This window comes from Pygocentrus nattereri, chromosome 25 (genome assembly GCF_015220715.1).
Source record: "Pygocentrus nattereri isolate fPygNat1 chromosome 25, fPygNat1.pri, whole genome shotgun sequence".
Taxonomy (NCBI): Eukaryota; Metazoa; Chordata; class Actinopteri; order Characiformes; family Serrasalmidae; genus Pygocentrus; species Pygocentrus nattereri.
Window position 1 is genome coordinate 31821409 of NC_051235.1, and position 24287 is coordinate 31845695.

Below are 24287 nucleotides of genomic sequence, written 5' to 3' on the forward strand. Positions count from 1 at the left end.
GAAATTTCCCAGTTGTGGGAATAATAAGGGTCTCTTAATCTAAACTAATGACACGTGGCTTTTACTCTGTACTGAACTGGGATAAATAAAGTTATCTATCTATCTATCTATCTATCTATCTATCTATCTATCTATCTATCTATCTATCTATCTATCTATCTATCTATCTATCTATCTATCTATCTATCTATCTATTTATCTATCTATCCATCTATCCATCCGTCTATCTATCCTTTCGTCTATCCATCCATCCATCCATCCATCTGCCCATCTATCCATCCATCTTCCCATCTGTCCATCCATCTATCAATCTGTCCATCCATCCATCTATCCATTCATCTATTCATCCATCTATCCATCCATCTTTCCACCCATCCATCTATATATGCATCTATCCATCCATCTGTCTATCCGTCTGTCTGTCTGTCTATCCGTCTGTCTGTCCGTCTGTCTATCCGTCTGTCTGTCTGTCTGTCTATCCGTCTGTCCGTCCGTCCGTCTGTCTATCCGCCTGTCTGTCTGTCTGTCTGTCTATCTGTCTGTCTGTCTGTCTATCCGTCTGTCTGTCCATATGTCTGTCCGTCCGTCTGTCTGTCTATCCGCCTGTCTGTCTGTCTGTCTATCTGTCTGTCCGTCCGTCTGTCTGTCTGTCCGTCTGTCTGTCCGTCTGTCTGTCTGTCTGTCTGTCTGTCCGTCTGTCTATCCGTCTGTCTGTCTGTCTGTCTATCCGTCTGTCCGCCTGTCTGTCTGTCTGTCTGTCTATCTGTCTGTCTGTCTGTCTATCCATCTGTCTGTCTGTCTATCCGTCTGTCTGTCCGTCTGTCTATCCGTCTGTCTGTCTATCCGTCTGTCCGTCCATCCGTCTGTCTATCCGCCTGTCTGTCTGTCTGTCTGTCTATCTGTCTGTCTATCCGTCTGTCTGTCCATATGTCTGTCCGTCCGTCTGTCCGTCTATCCGCCTGTCTGTCTGTCTGTCTATCTGTCTGTCCGTCCGTCTGTCTGTCCGTCTGTCTGTCCGTCTGTCCGTCCGTCTGTCTGTCTGTCTGTCTGTCCGTCTGTCTATCCGCCTGACTGTCTGTCTGTCTGTCTGTCTATCTGTCTGTCCGTCCGTCTGTCTGTCCGTCCGTCTGTCCGTCCGTCCGTCCGTCTGTCTGTCTTTCTATTTAGAATTCCAAATCCTGCCAGTAATGTGGTGAAAAAAACAACGTAACTACACCTGTGGAGCTTTGAGGCCTCCATTAATCAGAAAAATAGCAACCCTGAGCTGCTCCTGCAACACTGCTCAGAGCATCAGAGGAGAAGTGCCTCCGTCAACACAGACAATCTGCGGTCCAAGCTTCCATCTTATTAGGGTTTAAAGCCCCTTGGAGACGGCTGGAAATAGTAGACAAGGGGACATCCTGTCTAAAAGTGGCTAAAACTGCCCAGTCTAGCACCACAAACTTTGGTTCTCTCTGTCACCCTTAAGAACATCCGCTGACAACCACCTGCCATCATGGAGCACGGCGTAAACTGCTGATTAGGTGTAAATGACTCAAAACAGCAGAAAGCCGTCATCAACTGCACCGTTCCATCCAACAGGGATCACAGAAAAGCAAAAAAAAGGAGCGATCCGCTCGTTATCAATCCATCAGTTCGGCTCGGGTGTCATTAATGACCCCCCCCCCCCCCCGTCCGAGGCTGACACGCCTGTTTGTGAATAACATTGCAATATATCATTGACTCCATAGCAAGCGGCAAGTTAATGAGTCATATTGCAGAGTCAATTAGCAGAGGCGCTTCGCCGGTGGGAGTCAGTATAGAGGAAATTATCCTTCACTCTGCGCCCAAACCTGACATGACCGGCTGGATTAATATTGAAGACCACAGTGGAGGAGGTTTCTGACCCGTTTCAGTAGACAATTGTGGAATTAATTGAACCAAATAAAATTCGAAATGATGTGGAAGCTTCTTCATTGCAGTCGAGACACGAGACGCCATGGGAGTTTTTAAAATGAAAAAATAAAAATAAATGTAAAAATGTACTGATCCACTGAGATTTGCCTGTTTTCTCCATACTTGGTGATATTTTAGTGAAATCACAAACTCTCCAATTTACATCTTCTCAAATCGACGTTTGCACATTTGTAGAACTTCAAATGAAATGTTTTGTTGAATTAGAATTTCCATGCAAAATTTTAGAGCACAATTTCCATTCATTTGCTGAATTTTACATGTTGGAAAAAAATAAGACATAAAATTTACAAGGAGCCATTTTTTTTTTTTGCACATTTTTTGTTTATTTATTATTTTTTTACTGTGTTTTGCATTCAGAGACAAAAACAATAAAAATGTGCAGAATTATAAAAATTTACCTGCACAGGTCCAATTTTGAGTATTTAATCTGTTGTCAATGCCTGCATATATATATTCATATATGTTCACATATGTAGATGACGTAGTATAAGTGAATAAATAACTGATACCATCTCAAACATATGTGAGAAAACTTATTATTATTATTAGAAACTTATATACAGATACATTTTGAAATATATCGCTGGTGTCGGAAGAAAACCTCGTATCTCAATTTTTGATGTTTTTCAGTTTTTGGCATAATTTGAAAATGCCTGTTTTCTTTTACATTGGTTGTAAATTTCACGATGAATGGATGAAAAGAAACGGCTCAAAATGACTTGGAAAGACGTCTGGTTCCATTGACTTGCATTAAAAGTAAAGCAGGTTTTTGCCTTCTCCTGTAAAATTCCCGATTTGGAGATACGAGGTTTTCCCCCGACAATAGCGATACATGGAAAGGTTCACCAGACAGGTCTAGCGTTAGTAAGTAAGCTGTCCAACCAAAGCAAGCATGTTTCAACAGCCACCACCTTAAAGGTGAAGGATTTAGGAACATCAGTGACATTTTATTGGACACATTTCAATCAGACAAGCGTTAGCATTAGCATTAGCACCCTGATCTAATCTAGCACTCAGAAGCTTGGAATCACTTGTCGTATGAACCGTATTTTGTTATTTTATCTACAATAATAACAGGAAAGGTAAGTGTGAGGATTTCAGCGTGCAGCTAAGCCATGGCGTAACCATGGTAATTGACCACAATTGGCGTAAGTCTTCATTACTTGCTATCCAGCCTGGTAGCTTTAGCTGTCGTAACCTCTTATTCTCCAGGGTGTGTTTTGGTTTGTGAATCTGAGTTTAGACGCCCAAAATCAAATTATTCAGTAATTGCATGAAATAACAGTAAATTTTGGTTTTATTTATTTATTTTTTGTAAAATCTCCCCTCAGATTATCAGAACATGTGTTTTATGATCTCCACATTTCACTACACGCTCACAATTTACTGCTGAAAGCCAAAAATCTCCGCCGCTCTTTGTGTTGTTCTCTAAAAGTGATGTTTCCAGAGCAGATCACTGAAGAGCCGCCGTCTGTTTATAGTTTAGAGCCCAGATTTGGGGAAAAACGGGTCGACTTTCAGTAGAAAAACAAAGTTCAGCTTCTTTTATTATAAGGGTTTAAAATGACGTCACCGTCTATTAGACTGGAGAGAAGAGCTACAGCCTCACACGACGCCCAGCTTCTGAATGGAGCTTATGGAATAGGAACGTTATGAAGAACATGACCGAGTGCGGTTTGGACCCACCGGTGGTCTCGAGGAGCTGAAGAGGTTTAAAGGGATTTTTTTTTTTCCTGATTTTTTTAGACTGAGTCCTTTGAAATGCATAGAGCGCCCCCTAGGCTATGACAGCTCATATATTCATTGATGTATTATAACATATATCACACATTTTATTAGGTCTTCAGCCGTGTTATCATCAGGCCTGACGTCAGCTGAGCCTCAGGCCAAGCTAAAGCAACAATGCACACCACTTCAGCCGCTGCCTTCGCTTCCACTTTCTTTACATAATAACCTTCTTCTCTGCGTTCGTCTCGCGTGTGCCCGATGGGGCTTTTACTCGCTGACCGCCATTTCAAAAGCAGGACAAAAGAGAAGAGAGGCAGCGCAGGCCGTCGAGTTTGACCCGAACTGGCTCCAAACGTGCAAGGCTGGACTTTTTCTCCAGCAGTCGGACAAATTAAGAAGATATTAATTTGACAGATATCAAAAGGAAGCGAGGGCAATCCTCTTCTTCATTCTTGCGAGCAGAGAAATGAGATTGCTAATCCTCCGGGGCTTACATTTGTTTTCCGTGTCTCCGTTTGATTCCTTTGGGATTTATTAATCATTGGTAATCCCACAGGACGGGAGTTTCACTTTCTTCCTTCATTTAGCCGTGCCACTTCTTCCTCCCCGATAGCTGCCGAATGGCTCCGAGCCGGCCAATCTGCCGAGCGCCAGCCCCACGTCTAAATGAATTTTGATAAATGAAGTCAATCTGTAGAAACCAGCCGTTTCTCTACTCATTTACGCCGCAATTCTAGGAAAAAGACCTCAAAAATGAACATATGTGGATTCTAAAAAAAAAAATAAACTCACAAAGACGTCAAATATCCATTGATTTTTCTAAATTTCTGCATAATCCAGAGGCCGGGATGTAAAACAGACTGATTGAGAGTGGTTTGTTGTGAAATGGTTGATTGTAGAGACGCACAGTGGTGGACTTTGAATATGCTTTATTCCCCTCTAGACCCCCTGCATGCGCTCCTGTGCTTTACAAACGCAATTCCTGCCCACACCTTATCAAACCTGTCGGAAATCAATGTGTCACACATCAGGCAGTGCATTCATGACCGCTTTATGGAATAACTTTCACCACCACTATGAACAAGTTTGACTCGGCTCCAGTTTCTAGAACACAGCATTTCACACCAAACCACTCGGAACGACTCTGTTTACATCTCAAACATGTTTCCTTGGAAAATCAGTGGAATTCTTTATTCATAATAGACAGTTCTAGCAAAAATGATCCTATATATTACTGAACAAGTGTTGATTCATAATTATAGTGTAACCATTTTTATGCTATGTTGAACTATTTTTTAAAAGGTTCCTTAAATAACTATATATAACTGGCTTTCCGCCAAGGAGAAGAACCCTTTGGCCATCTGAAGAACCACTTATGCATTCAAGTGAGTCTCTGAGTGTCCAAGGTTCTCTCTGCCTTTCCTAAAGAACGCCTTGATCACAATTAAGTTTTCCACCAATGAGAAGAACCATTTGGCCATATGAAGACGGGTTCTCACTGCCTTTCCTAAAGAACCCTTTCATCATGATTCTTAGCATTTATGGGCTAATCAGACCAGCTATAAATCTGATCAAAGTGGCACAAACGTCTAGCAGGCCGCTCCGAGCCGAAACAGTGGGCCGTGATATTGATTTGTCATCTCTATATCTCGGTTTAATCAAAACTCCAAGCTCACAATCGATAGCGCCGGCGGATTTGAAATACATTAGTGGCATATCAAAAATCCAGGAAAATCCTTCCAGACACGGGGGGCGTGGGGGGGGGTAGCTTTAGGAAAGGACAGAGTCTGTTTATCTATTTATAGCCACAAACTACAAACTGGCTGTGAGGAAATCAGTCACCGCCACGGCAACAAGACAATGAATCCAGTCTCTCGGCCGTGCGGCTGGAGGTAAAACCCGTAATCTCCATCTGAAAGCCAGCAGGCGACGAGCTCAGCCTGCATGTTTGTTTTGGTAACACTGGAGCCTTTTGGTTAAACGGTTAAGGACAACAGTCATCTGCACATGAAGAGATAAAGGCCTCCATAAACGTCTCCCGGAGCCTGATTTATTCCGCCGTAGGGTTTGGGGTCGAAGGTCAAAGCCCTGAGGGTGGGCCGGCGGATGCAAGGAAAAACAGCTCTCCCCTCTGTTGAAAAAGCTAAAGCGTAAGACATATTTATAATAATGCTTATCATAAGGCCACTGTAGGGTAATTAAACTATTATCCCATGTATTTTAGACATTTTTACTGTTTATGTTGAAATTTTTAATTTTATGTTGTAATTTTACTGTTTATGTTTTAATTTTAGATTTTGCTGTAATTTTACTGTTTATGTTGAAATTTTAAATTTTATGTTGTAATTTTACTGTTTATGTTGAAATTTTAAATTTTATATTGTAATTTTACTGTTTATGTTGTAAATTTGTTTTCCCACATGCAAAAAAATATATCTACATACATTTTTACAGCAGATGTGTGAACTTTTTTACACATTTCCAAACATTTTCCAACATATGCATCCGCAAGATATATTTAATTTACAGATGTGCAAATATTCCAATATGTGCACATAATAACATTGAAAAACCTCCAACAAAGTTACTTTACAGCAAAAGGAAAACAGATATTATTCAAATTTAAATGTAATTTCAAAGTTTGTGTAAAAAGTGTAAAAATTTTGCACCAATTCTAATCATAATCTGGTGGTTTTTGGTGAACCTTGCATAAAATCTTTTCAAATTGAGTTAATAATTTTGAAATATTCTAAGAGGACATATGTTCATATGTTCATATGTATATTTATAAGCTAATGCATCACATTAATGATTGATAGACATCAAATCAGCTGGCAATCCATCCATTTCACTTAATAAGATCACTTAATATGTAAAACATACATTTTTCACTAGAAATAGGTTCAATTCTGATTATATGTCATGCGAATGACACTCTGACAAATGGCTGAACATATTAATCCAAAGCAAACATGGTCCGATAGTCAATATTTTGAAGATAAAGGAATTCTATATATTAACAAGCAAAGGTCAAAGCCTGGGCTGGGCTGATTAATGCAGAGAAAAACAGCTTTCCTCTCTGTTAAAAGAATCTAAAACGTAAGAAATATCTAATAATTCTTCTTATAAGGTTGTTGTATGATAACTGGACTATTATCCAATGTATTTTAGACATTTTCACTGTCTGTTGTCATTTTAATATGCCACATGCAAAAGCATGCATGAAGTTTGTTACATATTTCCATGCATTTCCAACATATGTATCTGTTAGATATGTTTAATTTACATGTGTGCATATATTTGAATATGCATAGGTAATAATATAAAAAACCTCCAAAAATAACTTTACGAGAAGGAAAAATGCTCTTAAATTTCAGCTTTAAAAGTATTAAATAAAAGTCTTTTGGACAACTTCTAGTGATAGTCTAATGGATTTCGGGCCATTTTCATGACATTTGGCAGCCAGTGTTTTAAAATTGTATCAATAATTTTGCAATATTCAAAAACGACATACATATTTATGGCATTTGGCTGACGCTCTTATCCAGACGAATTACAATTTGATCATTTTACACAGGGAGGCCAAGGTGGTGTTAGGAGTCTTGCCCAAGGACTCTTATTGGTATAGTGTAGGGTGTTTGCCCAGGTGGGGATTGAACCCCAGTCTACAGCGTAGAAGGCAGAGGTGTTAACCACTACACCATCCAACCACTGGTTACTGCATCATAATCCTGCTTGATGTAAATCAAATTAGATAATTTCAGCTGATAAGATCAATTAACATCAGTATATTTTCACTAGAAATAGTGAAAATCTGATCATTCTGATCCGTATAATATTGTACAACACACGATACGACACATTGCCAGCATTTAAGATGCCTTCCCTTGCCAGTGTATCATCACTGGAGTGTCCGTTTCTTTCTGGTCACACCGAAGACGCCACCGAAGATTAACAAGCTGAGGAAAGCTTATGATGGGCATTAGTCACTAATGACACTCTGACAAATGGCTGAACATAATAATCCAAAGTAAATATGGTCCAGTAGTCAATATTTTAAAGATAAATGATTTCTAAATATTAATGAGCAAAGGTCAAAGCCCTGAGGGTGGGCGAGCTGGTCCACACCACACTAAAGACAACGGGCTTTTCCCTCCCCACTACTAAAAATATAAGCTTGTCAAGTGAAAGAACCTGGAATATAAACAATATGTCTAATATTCCTTATCATGTGGCTGCTTCTTTACACTTTTCCAAACATTTTCCAAGATATGTATCCGCAAGATATATTTAATTTACAGATGTGCAAATATTCCAATATGTGCCCATTTTTTCTAGACATTTCTGCTGAAGTTAATTAGGTCATTGTATCCACTGAAACTGCCTTAATGCATTATATAATCGTTTGAAGGAAGTCAGTGAAATAAAGATGTTTCACTTTATGTGTCACTGCTGTCGGGCCGAAACCTCGTATCTCCATTGTGGTCGTTTTTCAGTTTTTGACATCGTTTGAAAATGCCCGCTGCCCTTAATACTGTGTGTAAATTTCATGATGAACAAACCGAAAGAAACGACCCGAAGTGACTTGGAAAAAATCCTGGTTCCTCTGACTTGCATTAAAAGTAAAGTATATCTTTTGTTTTTCCGGTAAAACTATCATTTTGGAGATGATCTGCTGTCATAATTATTTCTATTACACACAAATTGGTGCCAACATTTAAAATGATTTTACTTCCCTTTGCTTTCCAGTCGCACCAAAGACAGGCCCAGCATGATTAAGCTAATGATTAGCATTCGCAACTAATAACAGCCTCACATTGACGTTTTACTGGAAACTCTGTGGCAACTTAATGCATCGCGTTTTCGATTGGAATGGCAACACCCTGACATACAGGACTGTGAGAAAGTCTCAGGCACCCAAGACACGTTTTCCAAATCTATTTATTTGTGTCGTTTGTGTTTATTTACCAAGAAAAGTGTCAATATTTGAATAAACAAAACTTACAGAATATTAATTAAGAATGATTATACTCTCCTCTCTCTGTATATATATATATATTCCTCTCCTCGAGGAAGTCCAGTATTATATGTAGTTATAAAGCAGCTCCTGGTTTGACCAATCAGTGCTCAGTAAATTGAGCTCATGATGTAATTGATGATATTAACGATTCTCTGTGGCGGCTGTGAAGGTGTCCAGGAAAAATCTGGACCCGAGAAATTCTTGTTACTGTTTATAGTTTTTCTGTTTATTTGAATTATGAATACGACTTTATTCTAATGTATATTGTGATAAACTCCCTGCTGAGGTCAACTGGTTAAACATTTGCTCAGACGCCTAAAACTTTAGCACAGTGCTCTACATGGCTTAAAGTCATGTCAAACTAAAGTGACCAGGTTCCAATAATTAATATGTGATATGAATGGGATTTCTGAATATCAGTAAACTGATGCACTGATGGCATGCTAGCTATAGCAAACCAAACCAAGCGCTTTTTCATGGAAAACCACCAGATTTACCCGTCAGACCATCAGTAGCATTAGCAGCTACTGACTGAGCTGACATATGGTTGAACTCACACGAGTAAACCAGTGGTCAGTATGTGAAATGTAAAGAATTCCCCAAAGCTAATTCCAATGAAATGTTCCAATGGTCAATATTTAAGGGTTTTAAAAAAATCGGAATAATAATAACCAACTGTCAAGGCATTAATGTTGGGTTCTCTAATGAAAATTCCAGTAAGCATGTTTTATTCCAAAGAAACAGCTTTGCTGCTTTCCTTTCAAGCAGACCAGCATTAACATTAGCAGCTAATGACAGAGCTGACATCTTGCTGGGCCAAAGCAGCCACACATGGCTCGTAATCACGTCAAACCAAAGCGAGCGTGTTCCAATAGTCAATATTTTAAGGGCTGGGGATTTCGTGAATATTAATGGCCATGTTGATGAGAAGGCCGCCAAAGCGAAGAGGAAGTGTGTGTGACATCGGCGTGTGTCTTTTTCCCCGACCCATCCGGAGTCGAGAGCGGCTTTGATGAATTCTAAATCGCTAACAGCGCTCGCGGTGCCAGGAACACTTTGCAGTGTGTTTGATTTCAAAACACTGCGAGATTTCTCAGAGCCAGACTTGTTCGCTTAAAATCATTATAGATGTCTGCTCAATCGCAACAATCTGCGCTTCTCTCGAAATCCCTGCTTTGAAGCCGCTTCGCCTTCCGTTCATCACATGGAATGGCATTTATGAGCCGATCCTATAAAGCGTAAAAACGACGGGAACTCCTGGTTCCTGCCGGCGTTGCGAAATGAAAAAGGCAACAAATAAGCAAATTTTTGGCACCAGTCATAAATACTGCGTTCATCCAAATAACAGTTCATTACTGATCGTGTCAAATGGAATAAGGGGCTGAAACCTTTACTGTTAATTTACAGCAACAGGTCAGGCTTTCACCCTCAACATTCAGTCCAGATGGATGGATGGATGAATAGGTTAATGGATGGATGACGGATGGATGAATAAATAGATGGATGGACAGATAGATGATGAATGGATAAATGGGTGGAAGGATGGAAGGATGGATGGATGAATAAATGGACAGAGAGACGGATGAATGGATGGATGAATAAATAGATGGATGGACAGATGGATAGAAGGATGGATGGGTGGATGAATAAATGGACAGAGAGACGGATGAATGGATGGATGAATAAATAGATGGATGGACAGATGGATAGATGGATGAATAAATAGATGGATGGATAGATGGATGGATGCATGCATAGAAGGATGGATGGATGGATGACGATGAAAAGATGAACGGATGGATAGATGGATGGATGACGATGAAAAGATGAATGGATGGATGAATGGATCGATGGATGGACAGATAGATGAATGGATGAATGGGCGGATGGACAAATGGATGGATGGATGGATGGATGACTGGATGAAAAGATGAATGGGTGGATTGACTGATGGATGGATGAATGGATCGATGGATGGATGAACAGATAGATAGATATAACCAAAACTTTGACCAAACTTTGAAGCTCTATTTATTAATTTATCTGTTTGTTTAGTCATTTGTTTATTTATTTAGGAAAGATATTCAGTATTCATGACTCAAAAGCTCACGGATGCTTTGGAATTTGCTGAAATATGCACGGATCATCGTCCACATACAGTCCTGCTCAACACGCCAGTCTGTAGACACCTACAGTGTCCTCTGGGTATTGATAGAGAAATAAACTCCTCCCAGAATACTAGATGGAGCTTCCTCACTCCAGAGAATGCATCTCTATTGCTCCCAGTGCTGGGGGGCCCTTAGATCCCTCTAGCCCATGCTTGGCATTGGGCATCATGACCTTCGGCTCCTGCGCCGCTGCTCCACAGCGTCCCGTTCGATTGCTGAACGCAGCTCGACCAATACGAAACCGAAGCGTTCATCACGTGGGTCGAGCGGACTCGGCTGTGTTCTCATTTTGTGCCCTTTTTGCTTCATGAACTCTCCAGAGGAGCCTCTTCACAAAGGTCATACAGTAAAATAACATTTTTCCATCACTACAGTCCAACTGCAATAACATCCACATAAACACAGACATCTGTCTTCATGATAAACAGGCAGAAACATCTCATACAGCGTACTGTACATGCAGGCCTGGTGCCAGAGCATGACCACTGACAGCGTCAGAATAAATTCGGAGTAATACGAGATCTTCCTGTTTGATTTGAAAGTCTAACCAGGTATCAGAGCGCAAATTAGCTTCACCTGGACGGTCTGTATACATGACGGTCTCTGCATCTTTATATTACAATGTTTATTTGGTAAACAAAGTACTGTACAAAAGCCTTTCCTGCGTTTCTGCGTGTGATCATGCTATAAAACTAATGGGAAAAACTTCACAAGCCTTTACATGGACTTGATAAACTCCATCAGCGACCCATTTGATTTATTTAATGAAGTATTGATTAGATAAACTAAGTATTGGATGATAACGATGAATAATAGCTTCCATAAGGAAAGCTTTGGAAATGTTTAAGGCAGGAGTCGCAACCCAAACGTTAAGAAGAGCCGTTTTGTCCTTTCAACAAAAATCAAACCACCTTGGGAGCCACAGCGTTTTATGCCTATTTTACCATCTTGGCTGTAAATGTGTCTCAGTATATGCTGATGGGCCATATAGGCTAAAAAATCTATAACTGAAAAGACTTACTTTGTTCTGCCTTCAGCTTTAGCTCAGATATAGCCGCTTTTCTCGCATCTCCAGCAGGAAACTTTTCCTGAAAAAGAAGTAGAACAGTTTTTTGTAAAATGTGTCTCAATGTTCGTTTTTTTTTTTTTTTTTTTTTTTTTTATGAGGCTCAAGTCGTTTCTCATTCTCCAGCTTTTTTCCGTTCCATCTTAAATGGTGCCTGAGTTGGCAGACTGTAACTGCTACACCATTTAAGGTGGAACGGCACAGTTAGAACGAGAAACTGACTTCAACCTCATGACTTTTTAGTGTTTGTCAGTTTATTGTTGGAGATTAAACGTATCAGGAAACCAGCTGGAGTAATTTTAAAAATGCAAATAAGTCCATTCGTCTCCAAATGATCGATGTTCGTCTTAAATCTCTCTCTTTGCCATTTCGTTAGTTACTAGCTGGGCAAGACTGGTGCTATGGTGACCAGCCATCTGCGCTGATCTTTAGGGTGTTGCCGACCCCTGGTTGTGTATTGATTTAAGGTTATTTATATATGTTCCATTAATGTTTCCAGATGCCTAGAATGTTTGCACAGCACTTAAAAATCAAAACACGGAGGTTCACATGTTTATTTATAACCATCTGCTTTGCTAAGCCAAGTTTGTTCTCTCCAACATCCAGTTTGTGAACTATAGATGATGCTCACCACAGTACAATGCGCTCCGCTCACAGTCATCAAACATTTGAGGCATCATCAGATGTTTGCAGCTTAGGCTAATTATAGTCTTCATCCAGCACCTACACTACCACAGCCATCCTACGAACCTAAAAGCGTCTCCGAACTACTGCACTGTAGGAGTTAGCCATGCTTCATAGCTGGACTTTCTCCAAAGCTCAACTGAGAAAGCAAAACTTCAAACAAATGGTGCAATGCACTCTTAAAACACAGGTTCCTCAGCGGTTCTTGGATGTACAGCTCAAGACAAACCTCTAATTTGTATAGAACATTTCCTTTACTTTCATGTGAAAGTTCTCTAAATTTTAAAAAGGCTCCTCACACTCCTCACACATCTTATTTACGCAACAAAAAAAGAAATTCTCTGGCTTATTACACCCTAACAGTGTTATTACTTGGTAGTTACATAGCAATTGCATAGTAATCACCACAGAGCAATGCAATTTAATGAGTATAGGAGTGAGGAATGAGGCTCTGGGCTTGCTGGTGGCTTCTGGCCATTTTAGAGGTTAACAAATGGTCCAAAATTACCTTAAAACTCTTAAAAATGAAAGTTCCTCAATAGCTCTTTGGCTGTACAGCTGAAGGCAAAACCTTGAATTGGTAGCTTATCATTCATTGGTTGCATAGTATTTACATAATATTAACTACACAACAACATAAGCCACTGATTTTTCCGAAGTTATTGGAGTGACGGTTGGAAGCTTGGGCCTGCTGGATGCTCCCGACCAATTAAGAGGTTCTTTAAAGCAACGGTTCCACAGGGATCCTCATGTGGTCCATCCCGATGTGTTGGGAGAGCAAACTAGGGTCCTCATTTGAGAACCACCCCCCCTAAAATGCCTTCAAAAGTGTTTGTTCTGTAGCAGAGAACCCCTTTTGGTGCCGCTGTTTTGCAGTGGGAGTATAAATGCAGTGTAGAAAAGAGACGCTACTGGTGTCTCGTATGATTTCATCACGGAAACAAACCCGAAGGCTCCACTGCCACCTTTCACTCTTCTACAATTTCCCACACAGACGTATCCTTAAACCCTCTCAACCTGACAAGACCTGCACAACAAGTCAGAGAAAAAAAATATATTATTACTGATCCGTCCGGCTCAGACTCCTCTATCATTACAGCCGTGCCGGAGACTTTTCCTAACAAATACATCACACTCTGAGCACCTGTTATGACAAACTGGATGAAGCCATGAACCTCAGAGCCAATTAGAGGAGAGCGAGGAGAGCAGGGAAGCTTCGCCACACAGACACAGAGATAGGCCCCCACACGGGCTGACTTACGTGCCAGGGCGGTGGCGGAGGATGGAGAAAGGTCGAGGCAGTAAACGCTACGGGCTCTGAGCCCGCAAATAACTTCTGGTGACATACTGGATTTCATTTAGTGCGACGGCACCATCAAATCAGCTGCGGCAGCCAGGAGGCAGGCTAACAGTGCACAACCCTCAGCATCCCGAATATCAATGATGATGCTGCTATGGTCACTGAGGCACTTCCATGATGAGGGAGCAGGACAGATGGTCTTTCAGGGGGAGGGGGTGGGGTGTCGAGTGGGACGGAGGGAACAGAAAGAATGCTGGGATTTTACATGCTTGGCCATACCAGCAAAATCCCAAGCCATATGATCAGTATTAATTCTGCACATTCATCGCTTTTACTGTATTGGATAGATGGAGTATTTCTATTGAATAGAATTTACCTTGGCTGGCGATTCGAAAGCATGGCATCATTTTATGTGAATCATTTCTGACTCATAGCTCATTAATACAAGCTGAGAAATGCATTATAACATGTTATGAATGTGTTTATAGATGACATTCATAGAGTGTTACCGGTTCTTCTTTACAACAGACACCTTTGTTTATTAAAGGAGCTAAAAGCATTAAAACGCGTCCTTTTATTGCTACAATTCATAGAACTACTCGGTTATTCGTCTTAAGACTTATTGTTCTATAACTGTTATGAATTGCTTAGCAACTATTATGAATTATTGACAAACTACTGCAAATCATTTAGCATTTGCTTTGATTAATTCAGCACCTACTGCAAATCATTCATCATCTATTATGAATTATTCAGTGTCTCCTGGGAGTTTGCAGTAACTACTGTGAGTAATGCGGTAATTACAGCAAATCATTTAGCAATTACATTAAATTGTCCTGTATCTACTATTATTTGTTCACTGTCCGCTATGAAAGTAATGAGTAAGTTCTCTAGCTACGTGTTATTAAGCCCACATTCACGCTTCTGGATTTGAGAGGTAAATAATTACAGCATCTGTACGTCATCTACGGAGAACCATCCCAAATATAGCAAGTGCTATAAATATAAAGCTGCATTCAGACCACTTCAATGTGAAGATTTGCACGGCAGCGCCTGTGAGAAGAAATCCGCCGCTTCGTTCGCCCAATCACTTTCTATTGAGTTTAGCTGCTCCCCAGCTGCGCGGGTGCAAATCTTCAGGCGTGAGAACGGTAATTAACAGGCTTGTCCTAAAGCCTGGCAGAGCAAGACAGAGCGAGTTATCCTCATAATTACTGAGAGAGGGACCTCCGAACAACCGTCTGCTGCAAAAAAGAAATAAATAACGGGGGAAGAAAGAGCCTCAGCTGGGCTACCCTTCAGATAAAGTCATTTTTGTTTGGACTGCCAGGACGTAAATGGGATTCCCGTAAACAGAGGCGTATACAAAAGCGGCAGACAGGTACGTCTGCATCTATAGGCTTTGTTTTGGGTCTTTATCAAGCTGGTTTTTGTGTGGAAATGTGAGCCAGCCTCCCTGTCTCTGTAAATTGAGTCTTCAGAACAGGTTCTGCTTGTGCTGTGACAGAACTGTTATCGGAGCTAAAGGAATATTTTTTTTTGTCTTTGCCTGAAACGCTGCCTGAACACATCACAGCGATGGACACGAATGAGCTTGGGGTGAACGTGAAGCGGAGGCAGGAAGATTAGGCCTGTTTTATGGGCCGGATATGCAGGTCACAGCCTGGAGGGAAGAAAAACGCTGTCTGAAACAACACGACACAGAGCAACAAATCAGAGAGAAGTCTCCGGCCTTAGCAGTGATGTGTGTGTGTATGTATATATATATATATACACACACACACACACACACACATGCCCTATTCACCATATACTGCACTAATCCGGACCATGTCTGATACTGTGCCCTATTCACTATATACTGCACTAATCCGGACCATGTCTGATACTGTGCCCTATTCACCATATACTGCACTAATCTGGACCATGTCTGATACTGTGCCCTATTCACTATATACTGCACTAATCTGGACCATGTCTGATACTGTGCCCTATTCACTATATACTGCACTAATCTGGACCATGTCTGATACTGTGCCCTATTCACTATATACTGCACTAATCCGGACCATGTCTGATACTGTGCCCTATTCACTATATACTGCACTAATCTGGACCATGTCTGATACTGTGCCCTATTCACTATATACTGCACTAATCTGGACCATGTCTGATACTGTGCCCTATTCACTATATACTGCACTAATCCGGACCATGTCTGATACTGTGCCCTATTCACTATATACTGCACTAATCTGGACCATGTCTGATACTGTGCCCTATTCACTATATACTGCACTAATCCGGACCATGTCTGATACTGTGCCCTATTCACTATATACTGCACTAATCCAGACCATGTCTGATACTGTGCCCTATTCACTATATACTGCACTAATCCGGACCATGTCTGATACTGTGCCCTATTCACTATATACTGCACTAATCCGGACCATGTCTGATACTGTGCCCTATTCACTATATACTGCACTAATCCGGACCATGTCTGATACTGTGCCCTATTCACTATATACTGCACTAATCCGGACCATGTCTGATACTGTGCCCTATTCACTATATACTGCACTAATCCAGACCATGTCTGATACTGTGCCCTATTCACTATATACTGCACTAATCCAGACCATGTCTGATACTGTGCCCTATTCACTATATACTGCACTAATCTGGACCATGTCTGATACTGTGCCCTATTCACTATATACTGCACTAATCTGGACCATGTCTGATACTGTGCCCTATTCACTATATACTGCACTAATCTGGACCATGTCTGATACTGTGCCCTATTCACTATATACTGCACTAATCTGGACCATGTCTGATACTGTGCCCTATTCACTATATACTGCACTAATCTGGACCATGTCTGATACTGTGCCCTATTCACTATATACTGCACTAATCCGGACCATGTCTGATACTGTGCCCTATTCACTATATACTGCACTAATCCGGACCATGTCTGATACTGTGCCCTATTCACTATATACTGCACTAATCTGGACCATGTCTGATACTGTGCCCTATTCACTATATACTGCACTAATCTGGACCATGTCTGATACTGTGCACTATTCACTATATACTGCACTAATCCAGACCATGTCTGATACTGTGCCCTATTCACTATATACTGCACTAATCCGGACCATGTCTGATACTGTGCCCTATTCACTATATACTGCACTAATCCGGACCATGTCTGATACTGTGCACTATTCACTATATACTGCACTAATCTGGACCATGTCTGATACTGTGCCCTATTCACTATATACTGCACTAATCTGGACCATGTCTGATACTGTGCCCTATTCACTATATACTGCACTAATCTGGACCATGTCTGATACTGTGCCCTATTCACTATATACTGCACTAATCTGGACCATGTCTGATACTGTGCCCTATTCACTATATACTGCACTAATCTGGACCATGTCTGATACTGTGCCCTATTCACTATATACTGCACTAATCTGGACCATGTCTGATACTGTGCACTATTCACTATATACTGCACTAATCCAGACCATGTCTGATACTGTGCCCTATTTTATATATATAGTGCACTATTTCAGACTGTACCCTACTCATTATGTTGTACAGTAATTCAGACTATGTTCACTACATCTATTTCAGGTTGTATCTTGCCACATTCACTGCCTCGTGCATTGTTCTCTTCACGAGTACACAGACTCAGTAGTGCTTGCACAGAGGTGCTAAAAAAAAACCCAAGAACATTACAATGAATGAGAGGTATAGGTGGATGTATGTGCTTTACTACTTCTCCCTGAAAATGTAAATAATTCACCTTGAACATGGATTTCCTCAGCAGCCATCAGTAGTACAATAATAAGAGTAAATTAGAGGCTTATTCACATTTCACTTTCATATTAAAAAGGAAAGAAAAAAAAAACGCCGGCAAAGGAAATACAAAAATAAACTCTCTCTTTTGAGTCATGAAAAATCACCAGCTGGTACATCTTCTGATGCCTCAGCAGCACAGTACACATTCATGGCATTTGGTAGATGCTCTTATACCCAGTTTAACTGTGCTGTAGAAGCAGGCAAATGTAATGTTAGGAGTCTTGCCCAAGGGCTGATTTCAGTATAGTGTGGGTTCTTTTCCAGACAAAAAAAATAAAACACACTCCTGGAGTGTTTTACTGCTTTAATACAGCAGTTAAATAAATACAGTAAGAAATGAATAAACTGGCCGTGAACGCGGCGTTTAATATGTTTTAATGTTCAGCTCCTTCCTCCTAATTAGAGCTCCTTAACGAGCAGCGTGTTGCTGCGTCAGAGTAACGAGCTCCGCCCACTCGCTGCTCAGCCGGCAGTTCGTTCTCCAGCTCCACACAGAACGACTGAGAGTTTGGGAATTTAGTGTCTTCTCGTCTTCACAGTCGGACCAAATCAGCTGTCAGTCAAAAGTGATCTTAACAGTGTCCGTTTTCTGTTCAAATGTCTTGAGCGTCTCCTACAGCTGTCAAAGTCGTTGCTTAGCAACGGCATCTCAGCAGAGTGTACAGTGTTTGAGGAAAACCTGTGATGTTATGGTGAAATAACAGCACAGCTCAACCAATCAGCTTGCATGGCCGGAACTGTTGTATAATGTGCTGCTGTTACTGTTCCTATTAGATTTTTATCAATGTCCTTTTGTCCTGATGCAATCAGAGGGATTCAGAGGGGTTTGGTGTGAAATGGTTCAGACGTCTTTACAGTGGTGGTGATGGGAACCAGGCGTCGCCATGACTACAACACAGATATACACACTTTATTTACCATCCAGAACCTCCAGAGAACCTACACAGATTTTATATGGAATGTTGACGATGGGAAAATAGTGGTAAACATTGTGCATGTACCGCACTGTACAATAGGATCTTCACCACAAACACGAAAGCACTAAACTTGGTGTTTACATTGACATGGTTCTATATAAAACCACTGCCATGAGTGGAACCCTTGAAGAACCCTTTATATCTGTAGAGCTGGTAGATTCCAAGTGTACAACGACCCTCTGAATGCACCACAAAGCTCTAAAGTGACAATAGCCGACTGTAAAAGCAATGATATCTTCAAAATAACCAAAAAGAAAAGCAGGAAATCGCAGGCGCCACCTCCCTGACAGTTCCGTGTGTTTTAGATTGTGGATGGACTGGAGAGAGGACGTGCTCAGACAGTCTCTTTTCTCTCTGTCCCTCTCTCTTTCTCTCTCCCTCTGAATCTGTAAATTTTATGGATTTTTCATAATTCATCATCACCACCCAATTACAAGCGTTTGAAAACTATCTGTACTGAATAGCAATGAAGAGATTTTTTTTTCACCCCCCCAAATGACAACCAGGCCGGTTGCTGGGTAGAAATAAAATCCACTATTCATTCAGCACATGGCCTGCAAACCCACTGATGTATCTGCATGGAAAACAAAGAATCTGCATGCAAATGCTGGCATTAAAGACATACAGCGGAATAGAGAATGCAAAATTCAACGTATGGCTAAAGCAGCACAATAATAGGCTCTTTAAAAGGCGCGGAGAGAAAACAATTCTCATTGTGCAGCGCCAGACCCGCTTCTTAACACTTCAATATGAGACGTGGGAGAACAAACTGAATGAATAAGCATCCACAAACAAACAAGCGTGCCCACCCAACGCAGCCTGAGCCGCTATCTCCATGCTAACACGAGCCCGAGCAATTCAAAGCCCCAATTCAGACGTAAGCTCAGATAGCGTGTCACGTTGGGCAGAATTAGAATCAGAATCTTCTTCATTTCTCCATGTGTGTTACACAGTCCGGCTGGCTGTGTCCAAAACCATCACGTTTTCACTGCATAGTGCACTATTTGGGCTTTATAATGACTATTATGTCTTATTCATTATATAAGGCAGCATTTCACACTATTCCCTGTTTGCTATGTGGTGCACTATGTTCCCTATTTTGGATTTGGCCTGTTCACTATGTAGTGCACTGTTTTCCCTATTTTGGATTTGCCCTGTTCACTATGTAGTGCACTGTTTTCCCTATTTTGGATTTGCCCTGTTCACTATGTGGTGCACTATGTTCCCTATTTTGGATTTGCCCTGTTCACTATGTAGTGCACTGTTTTCCCTATTTTGGATTTGCCCTGTTCACTATGTAGTGCACTATTTTCCCTATTTTGGATTTGCCCTGGTCAATATGTGGTGCACTATTTTTGGTTGCATCCAAAATAACCACTTATTCTCCACATGTGCACTTTTTTAGAATATTCAACACTATTCTTTGATCACCATTTTCCCTGTTTTGGACTATGCTCTGTTCACAGTTATAGTACACTATTTTTGTCCAGAATTATTCCTTATTCAGTACTTAGTGCACTATTTCAAAATGTCTGGCACACTAATTTCCCTATTTTGGACTATGCTCTGTTCACAGTATAGTGCAGTATGTTGGGTTACGTCTAATACTATACACAGTTCACTATATGGTGCACTAATTTCCCTGTTTTTAGATTTGCCCTCTTCACTATGTTGTGCAATATTTTGGGCTATGTCCAGAACTAACCCTTATTCACTACATAGTGGACTGGTGCACTATTTCCCATATTTTTTTTGCTTCTCTCCCTGTTTGCAGGATAGTACACTGTTTTGGGTTATGTTCAAAACCTGGGCTAGGTTCACTATTGGTGCACCACTCTGGACTATGTCTGAAAATATGACTTATATAGTGCTCTGATACTGTGCCCTACGAACGGTATAGTGCACTAATTCAGCTTATGTTTGAAACTATGGCCTATTCATTTCACTGTCTATTGCACTTTTTCAATTCAGGCTTGTCCAACACAATTATTTCAGGCTATGCCTAAATCGAGCCATATCCATCGTATAGTGCCCTATTGTCCTGGTGAGTGCACAGGCTTAACACCTAGTACACTAAACAAACTGAGCAAGCACTCAATAAAATGTCTGCACTAATTAACTATATAATACAAATATGACAGACATGAGTTAAGTCGAAAAATTGATAAATGAAGGCGATATTAACTCATTAATTATATAATTTATAGATATTTAACTCCTGGGGGCAGTCGTGAGCTGGAGGGCCCTGTGACCAGAAGGTCGCCGGTTCGATCCCCAGAGCCGACAGTATGTGACTGAGGTGTCCTTAGCCAAGAAAATGGTTCCATATGGAACTATGACCACTCAAAGAACCGTTTGCATGATGAAATGGGTCTCTGCATGGGGACATGGCTCTTCAGATTGATGGAAGATTTGCTGTAGATGCACCACAAAGGGTTCTGCTGTTAGTTTGTTACAATGTCAAGCTTGGACCAAAAGAAGAACCCTTTTTGGTGCCTTTCTAGAACAATGTACAACACGTTCTCCATCAATCTGAAGAGCTATTTCACCATGCAGAGACCCTTAATCATGCAAAGGGTTCTTTGAATGTTCATAGTTCTATATAGAACCATTTTTTTTGCTAAAACAACCCATTTTGTGAGAGTGCAGCTCAAGCAGGTCGCATTAATGTCCCTGTAGTTAGAGAAAAATAAGTGGTCGTATGTAATAAACCGGGGATTTTAAGGGATTAAATATCGGTAGAATGGAAAAGAGGTACAAATAGCGAGTACGGGAATGTGTTTACATGTGTAATGCCAGAGAAGCCATATGAAGGTGCATGATATACAGTATGTTAGCGCGTCATATGAACATTTGTCCAGTGATCCGACGCTACATTATGCCACAGATGATTCATTTTATGCACCGAGGCTAGCCATCTGACAACCAGCACGCTCACTCTGCCTGCTGAGGAAAGAGGCTGGCCGCAGTCCAACGTCCAGGCTTAATATCGGCCTGAAAACATCAGCAGATCTGAAAGAAGGTCAAGGGAGCAAAGCACATCAAAACGTCAGCTTCAGCTACCAGCCTGTACCTTCAAATAGCATGACCAGGCTTTGCCCTCTGGTTAAGCCTCATCAATTATCAGGTATGTCGTTTTTGAAATTGTTTGACACTCTGTTAACAATAAAACACAGAGAAAGGATCGACTTCAAGACAGCTGCTAATACCATTTCTAGCCATTGTGCTTCAGACCATGTTCAGATGTATCAGAAGCCACAGAATCGAGTCTATTAGGGATTACAGAAGAGCCCCACATGGTGTTGACTTAGGCTCGACCTCATTTCTTCTTTTACCCTGCCTCTTGTTTTCGAGTGCTGCCCCTTGTTCCTGAGCTACAGGGCGGTGGTTGAGATCTTCCTCTGAAATGAGACCCTCTAATAAAAGAGCATCACTTCATTAACAGCTACTAGCGCCGCTCTGTAGGCGACCCTGCCCGTCTGCAGGGACAGCAGAGGAGGGGAAAGTTCAGCTCCTCACTGCTGGGCTTTAGTTACATTTAGGGATCATACGCCTTCAAAGAGGGGGGCAGTTATTTATTATCACCCCCCCTAATTCTTCAGTGATGTGAAGCTGAAGTCAGAGATTCTCCAGATTCTTGTTGGAATTTTCCCGCTCCACCTTAAATGGAGCAGCAGGTACATTCTGGCGCTTCAGGCGTCAGAACTGCTGGACTATTTAAGGTGGAACGGGGAAGTTACCCAGCCAGCTCTCGAGACATTAGGATGCGATTTGCGATTTTTAAGCTTGTTATGAAGGAAAACGAGCAGAATCCACTGAAACGACACTAAACCAAGTAAAAACGGTGGTGATCGTAATTTTTTAACCGAGAAATTTAAACCGAAATTTGTGGGTTTCTCTGGTCTCTTGTTCTCCGTCTCGTCCGGTTTTTCTGTTTTTCTCATGTCTCTGTGTTTGGAGTCTCTGAAAAACCTCCGGTTGGAGGGTCATGTAGCCCCAACACTTCACCCCACCCACCCCTCTGTCTCAACAAGATTCGGGACACCCCACCCCTAGACGAGAGCACGCAAAACAGAGGGCTAAGGGCTCAGTGGTAGGGCGAGGGGTGAAATGGGACTGGGCCTTGGTCATCCCGGTAAGCACCGAGCTAAATGCTAGACATTCGCTTCCATTACTTGCAAGCCACATTATCCTTGTAGCTCCAGTGCTAAAACTAAAGAAGCAAGCTTTGAAAAAACCAGCATGTCTTGGTTACTTACACACTTTTTAATTAAGGGGGGGATTAGATTTTTAGCTGAATTAGCGCTTTAAAAAAGCAATTAGCTAATTTACATCTGCTTCGTCTGGCAGCCATTTCATCTCCCAATTTTGACTGTATGTATAATTTTCCTCTTTCTCTGTTTTAGTTTACAGGAAGGCACCAGCAGGGGGAAATAAGTGGCTGATGAATGACTGCCCCCGTTTCAGCTTTCCACTCATCTATTTTTTCGGCATCTTTTTGCAGTTCTTTTTTTTTTTTTTTTGCCTTCAGATGAATCTCAAGCAGGGGAGCAGAGCAAGTAATGAGTTTCTTGATGCTTTCTCTTCCTTCCTCTCGCTTTCCTACCGTCCCCACACACCTCCTATACTCTGCGCTTCTCCCATGTGAAGAGGAGATTGAAAAACTCTACTGCTTGTAGGCAGTACTGTATGATCAGGAAGGACAAGTGTGCTTGTACAGGCAATATACAGCTGGATCCACTTCAAAGGCCTTAGGCCTCAAAAGAAAAGTGTTTATGTTTGTATTTCAGTTCCTTTTGTCTGAACCAAAGCATTGAATGTTAGTTCTGACTTGCTTAGCATTTACAGTGGCACACAGCGTCAGATTCAGCGACAACACTGAATCAAAAGACTTACACAAAGGCGATGTGGACAAAACAAAGTCACCACTGACTGGGCAGGTTTCATGATGTGGATTCGGTGCCAATATCTGGTGTAATGTCCAACAAATGTCTGTCTGTCTGTCTGTCTGTCTGTCTGTCTGTCTGTCTGTCTATCGCATATATGCGCATATATATGTTGCTGCTGTCGGAATAAAACCTCGTATCTCCATTTTTCTCATTTTTCAGTTTTTGACGTGATTTGAAAACACATGTTGCTCTTTAAACTGTGTGTAAATTTCATGATGAAAGACCAAAAGAAAACAGCCCAAAATGGCTTGGAAAGACGTCTGGTTCCATTGACTTACATTGAAAGTAGTGGAGGTTTTTTCCTTCTTCTGTAAAGTTGCCAGTTCAGAGATAAAAGGTTATAAACCGACAGCAGCGATTTATATATATACAAAATATTTGGCACAGCTCCAAAAGACTGTATGTACATTTACATTTACATTAATTTCTCTAATTTTCTTTATTTTTCCTGTTTCATAGTAAATTGTGTCACAGGGATTCATATTAAACTAGTGGCATGTAAATTAGGTTTGGAATCTCCATTTTGCATTTATGATAATAGGATA

General features: G+C 41.1%; 1 protein-coding gene across 3 annotated transcripts in view; it reads right to left on the reverse strand.

The window, feature by feature from the left end:
- Window positions 1-24287, reverse strand: part of cdh11 (cadherin 11, type 2, OB-cadherin (osteoblast)) — a 129454-nt gene that overhangs the window by 71707 nt on the left and 33460 nt on the right. Inside the window, exons 1-2 of one of the 3 annotated variants that reach the window (XM_037534505.1) lie at window positions 13884-14002; window positions 11894-11960 (exon numbers count right to left, since the gene is read on the reverse strand). The exons of 1 other annotated variant lie outside the window; for it this stretch is intronic. The gene's annotated coding sequence lies outside the window, so the exon portion shown is untranslated. Of the gene's footprint in view, window positions 1-11893; window positions 11961-13883; window positions 14003-24287 lie in introns of those variants that run through there. One more of the 3 variants, XM_037534504.1, reaches the window with a different exon arrangement.